Here is a 6,910-nt window from a genome sequence, read left to right as displayed (position 1 = left end):
AGAAATGACTTGACGATGTCAGTCTGTGTCTTATCGATTATTCCAGCTCCCAATGTTTCTGTCAGGACCTCAAGCTCACAGTGCTTAAGGCCACAGCATGACTGGAGTCCCCACGAGACAGCGAGCACCAATATTTGAACCACACGTGATCTCATCAACATTTATTATCCGGATCAGTTTGAAAAACAGGAGTTTTTCAACAACTACAGAGGATTATTTTTAACTAAAATCACAGTTGGCACGGGTCTTTAAAGGAAAAACACTAATTTTCAATGGGGGTTGATCAAAGCGACCTTGGGTAGTGTGTAAGAATGAATGGACATTCAGATTCCTCTTTTCTATGCAGAGAAATTATCATTTATTCCTCTCCAAGACACGATGGCGGATCGTTTGCTATGGGCTCACAGACTTGGAAGGGACAACCATCTTGTTTTGCCAGTCACTAACAGCAGATGAAGAAAAGAAGAGGATTTTGGCTAAATGAAGAATCTGTGGCTTTCTAAAAACTGTCTGCTTTGATTCAAAATAAGTTATAAATGTAAAGTAATTTGTGAATGTTTGTCTGTTAGATCCAACTGTGCTTGTTTCGGCGCACAGACATAATGCATCTGGCTCTAGGCAGTCTATTGCAGGGCAGCCTCGTACTCCTCTATACTATACTTTGCTGTACTCTTGCTCATGCAACTAACCATGAATACTTCAGACTGTGCATGCTGAAGTACTCGCTGTCTTCTTAATAATCTACAGTGGGACATTCAGCCATTGAATATTAGTGCTGTAAGCATATGCGAGATAAAACAATGGCGGACAGAGCAGTTGCGCTCCAGCAGGCTGGCTCCGCCCCTCTCAGTCTGACCATTGCTGGGGCAGGTACAGGGAGAACCAGGAAAAACTCGTTGTAGTCTGTGAGCCCATGGCAAATAATCCCCCAGGCTGTGTTTGAGGAGGAATGAATGATCATTTCTCTGCATAGAAAATATCTATCTCTATCTGATTCTCAAATATTGCCGGAGGTCACTTTGGTCAACCCCATTAAAAATCTGTGAAGTTTTCTTCTAACTCTCGAACAGTAAAGTGAACAAATCATTTTTCATTTTGTTAATTTTACAGATGTAGCCCTCATGTGGGAATTGTAAAAATGGCCGTGGTTCTTAAACACTATATACTGAAGACAACATTGTTTGCTTCAGCGCACAAATTATAATCACTAAAAGCCACCAGACATTCAAGCCATGTGAAAACCTAAACCTAAATACTGTATGCACCACATTAACGTGACTTGTATGTCCTGAATCTTCCCTGCCATTGTTGTTTAACAGTGTGACAGTCGCTTGGTAGCTGACAAATGAACAACATTTGACAGTGGAAGTAAAACCTATTCTGACAATTAGTGAGCCTTTTAAAGCAAGAAGTAACAATAGGTTCCCTAAAATTTTTATTATTATTATTATTATTATTATTATTAGTAGTAGTAGTAGTAGTAGTAGTAGTAGTGGTAGTAGTAGTAGTAGTAATAGTAGTATTTTTATAATATTTTATGATTGTGACAGAGAATACCACAAAATCAAAATGTTAATATAATGATATTATACACAGTAACAGTACACACATTTACAAAAATCAAAGACTACTAATTAATTCTGATTCTATGAATAAATAATGTATGTTGGGTGTAATGTATGTCCTGCCTTTTTCCTGCGATTGATGTTCAACAGCGTGACAGTCACTGGTAGCTGACAAATGAACAAAAGAATGATCCGTAAGGATCCGTATGAAGAAAACGGAAACGAACTGGAGTGCTTGCTGCTCGCCATAGAGCCTGAGGGGTCTGGCTGTCACGTGACAAAATAACAAATCCCTGAGGACGGAATAGTCAGATAGTCTAGTGAACTGCCTGAATGGAGTGAACTCATTTGACATCATTTACCATCATGGTTGCCATCATAATGAGCCGTTATGTTAAAAAAACCAACTGAGCATGGACAGTAATTTCTGTTGTTAGGCGATAAACATTTATGGGTAATAAAGTCTTTATTATAAGTCAGTACTCATATAATTTAGCACGTTCTACACTGGAGCAGCTTTATTGGGTTAGTAGAGCTGTCAGGCCTCTAAACCTACTATCCAAGCAGGAAATTAACTGTTTATATCCACCCCGCAAGCCAACAGAAGCTTAGACAGCTTGTCTGGAGCCAGTTTACCTTCAAACTCATTTCCTGCTAGTCTCGTTAATTGTTAAGATTATCTTACACAAATGGTTGAAACATCTCTCTAGACATGGCTGAGACTAGGTAAGAAACTATATCAGGGATAAAACTCATAGGTTACTGCATATGGGAGTAACAGAAGTGATTTCCATGTGTGACAGCAGCAGAACATAAATGTCACTGCCTCATCCATAGCTGTCTCTGGTTGAGTCCTAGTCCGTTCTAGATTACCACATCTACTAGGGTGGAGATGCACTGAAGGTTCAACCTCCCTGTACACCTAAGGATCCCAGCAGCTTCGTGACTTCCTACCTTTCTGCACATCCGCCACAAAGCATCACAACTCACTTCTCTCTGAGCATCACACTTATAATACACATGCAAATATTTGTGATTGCTATAAACCACTGCGTTGCTGACTGTAACATCACTTTAAGATTTAAGATTTACTTTAGTGTGAGAGATTCCACAGATCCTTTCTCCCTGCTGCCACCAGTGTCTACATCAAGCAATGTTAACTACCACTCACTTACTGATATTAGTGGTTATTTTGTAAATCTGTGCAATATTTATAAATAATCATGCCCATGACTCCAAACCCACACTACACACCCGTGTCACTTATATATTACTTGTTTATTACATGCATCCTGGTGCTCAAGTATCTTTATCTGTTTGTAATTTGCCAGCTTAGCTCTTTCTTTTGTCTTTGTTCATTTCTAATGTTCTCAGGTGATCATCAGGCAGGACCTCAAGTGGGAGCAGAACATCAGCTCCATCACCAAAAAGACTTAGCAGAGGATATACTTCCTGAGACAGCTAAAGAATTTCACCTTCCTGTAAAGATGTTGGTAAAATTCTACACTACCATCATTAAATCCATTCTCACATCCTCCATCACAGTCTGGTTTGCTGTGGCCACAACCAGAGACAAGGCTAAGCTGCAGCGTGTCATCCACTCAGTGGAGAAGGTGATCGGCTGCCAGCTCCAGTCTCTCCAGGAGCTGCACATCTCCAGGACCCAGAGACGGGCAGCCAGGATTGTAGCCGACCCCTCTCACCCAGGACATGAACACTTTCAGCCCCTCCCCTCTGGCAAGAGGCTCTGGTCCATCAGGACTAGGACCCCATACCACAAGAACCGCTTCTTCCCCACTGCAGTCAGTCTATTAAACTGTGCCCCAACCCAAGGACAGTTATTGCCATTTTACAGGTCACACCACCTCAGACCACATTCACACTCACTTTATCTCATTGTACATAGTCTGTATATATCTATATTTTACTTTAATCTGTCCTTCATTTGCAATATGTCATGTTTGTACGTATGTATGTTGTGATGCACCACCTGCCAACATCAAGACAAATTCCTAGCTCCATAAAGTGCTCTCTACAGGACCTGGCAATAAAGCAGATTTTAAATTCTGGGTCAATACCAGAAGGCTCAGATTTCAGTGTTTGAATCAGCAGGCTTAGACAGGTCCGGTAACAGGCAGGGTTCAGCAACAGAAACAAGGAATTTACAATAACAGTCGGGATCAGACGAGAATCGGTGGTCAGAAATACAGAACTGGGTCGGAGACGGGATAAGCTGAACAAGATACTGCTGGAACGTGAAGACATTGATTCAACGATCTGGCGGATTACTGTGGTAACAGGTGGTGGTTAAATATCCTGGTAAGTAATGGTAAATGCAAGACAGGTGCGTGTAATGATAACCGGAAGTAATGCTAGCGTTAACAGGATGAGACTGGAAACCGGGACTATGACAATAAAACAGGAAGTAAACACAAAAACCTGACAGTAACCCCCCCCCCCCAGGGCGTCTTCCACGGCGCCCATGGAAACCCCCAAACCAGGGCGGGCGGAGGGTGGCTTCAGGAGGAGGGACCGGATCCCGACCCCCCAGCCGTGGCCTGGATGAGCTGTGGCACTCCCACCGGAGAAGGAGCCTCGGGATGCACCGGGTGAAAGTCCCGGATGAGGGACTTGTCCAGGATGTCTCTGTAAGGGCACCCAGGAGCATTCATTGGGACCGTACCCCTCCCAGTCCATGAGATACTGGAACCCCCTGCCTCGGCGTCTGCAGTCCAAGAGCTCCTGGACTGTGTATGCCGGAGCACCGTCCACGACCCGGGGCGGTGGAGGTGGTTGATGGTGAGGAACCAAAGGACATGACCGAAACGGCTTGAGGCGACTTATGTGGAACGTCGGAGGAATTCTCAGGGTCCTGGGCAAAGACAGCCTCACCGACACAGGGTTAATAACCTTGGCTATGGTGTACGGGCCAATGAATTTTGGTGCCAACTTACGTGGCTGACCCTGCAACCGAATGTCCCTGGTTAAGAGCCAGACCTGGTCTCGGACTTCGTACCTTGGCCTCGGAGTTCTCTTACGGTCTGCCGACGCCTTGTAACGGGCCTGAGCCTGTAACATGGTCCTCCTGGCTCACAGCCACGTCTGCTGACATCTGCGGACCAAGGCGTGGGCTGAAGGGAGGTGGACCTTCTCCTCCAAAGCAGGGAACAGGGCAGGCTGAAAACCATACGCACAGAACTCTACTCAGACCAGTTTCTGAACCCAGGAGCCTGGGTTCTTGGAAGCCAGAAGGCGCAACCCCACTTCCAGCTGCTGATTGGCTCGCTCCGTCTGTCCGTTAGACTCCGGATGGTATCCAGACGAGAGACTGACCTCTGCTCCCACCAGTGAGCAGAGCTCCCTCCAAAATCGGGAGACGAATTGGGGACTCCGGTCGGACACAATGTCCTTGGGGAAACCATAAAGGCGGAAAACCTGCTCCAACAAAACTTGTGCCGTCTGCTTTGCGGTAGGTAATTTGGGCAGGGGAATGAAATGCACCCACTTAGAGAACGGGTCTACCACCATCATCACCACCGTCTTCCCCTGTGACAGGGGCAGACCGGTTACAAAGTCCAGCGCGATGTGTGACCATGGTCGACCCGGGACTGGAAGGGGATGTAGCAACTGTCGTGTCCGACAGCCTTTAAATTTTGTATTCCAATCTGACTGAGCTTTTTATAAATCCAATAGGTGTAAATTATCCTTTATTGAGATAATAAAATTTTAAATATATAAATTCCAGAGATTAAATGGTAAATTCCAAAATGAAGAAAAATGAACTAAATGCACAGTAGTAAGTTTCCAGAAAATTAGTAACTTCCCAAAGAGGTGAAGAGATAAAACTCCCAAAGTGTGGAAAATAAACTAAGTCCAAAGCAAGATCCTAAAATTATTCTAAGTCCCAGTAGCCAAGTCCCAACCGCAGGGTCCAGAGCAATAAGATCCAGGGTCGACAAAGCGTTTATTCCACAGAAAAGTGACAGAAGACAAGACAGACTGAGGATTTTTGGTCACAACATCACCCCATATACCTGTTGCTCACGGGGTGGGATTCAGCTCCCCGGACGTTAGATCATCATCTTGACCTTTTAGGGTGTTTTTGACCATTACTTTATTATATTTTTACCCAATCATAATCCCAAACAAAGTGAAGACACTTGTTGCTCTGCCCTTTTCTCCCCAGGCGGGGCAGCTCCCCTCCAAACCTTCATTTTCCCAAGGTCAGGTTACTCTAGGTAAGCCAGGTTACCTGCCTTATCTAGGTCAGTATAACACACTGTAGTTTTAATGGTCTTGGTGCTACTACACTTCTGTTGCATAACAGGGTCTCCTCCTTACACACGTGACCCAGTGAGTGCTATTATCCACACCTGCCACAGTGGGTACTGTTGGGTCCTGTTGAAGTACAGCAGGTGCCATATTATTTTGTAACATTGTCTCCTGGAATCTCAACAGTAATTACTTTATAAACTATATGAATTTTTACACAACATTTCCCCCCTTTGGTCCTAAAAGGACCATCCATCAGTAACATACATGCAATTCAACAACAAAACATAGGATTATATGTCGGTATGTTGATACGTGAGTTCTACAGTGAGGGCCTCCCTAAAGAATGTGTCACAACTATCAATAAAACAGTTATGAGGCACTTCTAAAAGTGATCCCAGGCACTTACCTGTACAAAATGGATCACCCAGGTGCCATCACTGACAGAACACCTATGGACAGGACAACATGACTCGGGAAACGTCCCCTCACTTTCAAAGTCACTCATGAGAGGTAAATTGCCACGTCATGTGGTCCGGATCCCTAAACACATTTCAATCTAGTCTAGTGAATAAATGTCTCACACACATGTTCAATGAAAATGAAATAAGCATGCATAATATATATATTTGTGTGGAGAAGTGTATCTATGAGCACAGATTATAAGTAAACATGCATAATATGTATATGTGCACAGGTTACTACCATCTAGTCTTCAACTATGCTATTTAATATAAGTGAAAAAAACAAAAAACAAAACAAGAATACTCATCTTTGGTTCATAAAGCTACACAGAACTTTAGGTTTAACTTTCTAAGGAGTTTTCCTTCAGTACCAGTTACCTTATTTTTTTTTTATAGAGAAGTTTCCGACATTGTTCCCTCTCAGAGCAGCTTTACACCTTATGTCTCAAGCCTACATGCTCAACACTTTAAGTGTAGTACTGGGTTCTAAATGCCCAGTACTTTTAAAATAATCAAAGAAACCTTCCTGACTTTTCAGTCTTTACAGACCTACTTAGTCTTTTCTCCTAATCATTCTGGTCAGAATGCTACTACATTTTGACAACATCA

Source organism: Betta splendens, chromosome 11 (assembly GCF_900634795.4).
Source record: "Betta splendens chromosome 11, fBetSpl5.4, whole genome shotgun sequence".
Taxonomy (NCBI): Eukaryota; Metazoa; Chordata; class Actinopteri; order Anabantiformes; family Osphronemidae; genus Betta; species Betta splendens.
This window is presented reverse-complemented; position numbering follows the sequence as displayed.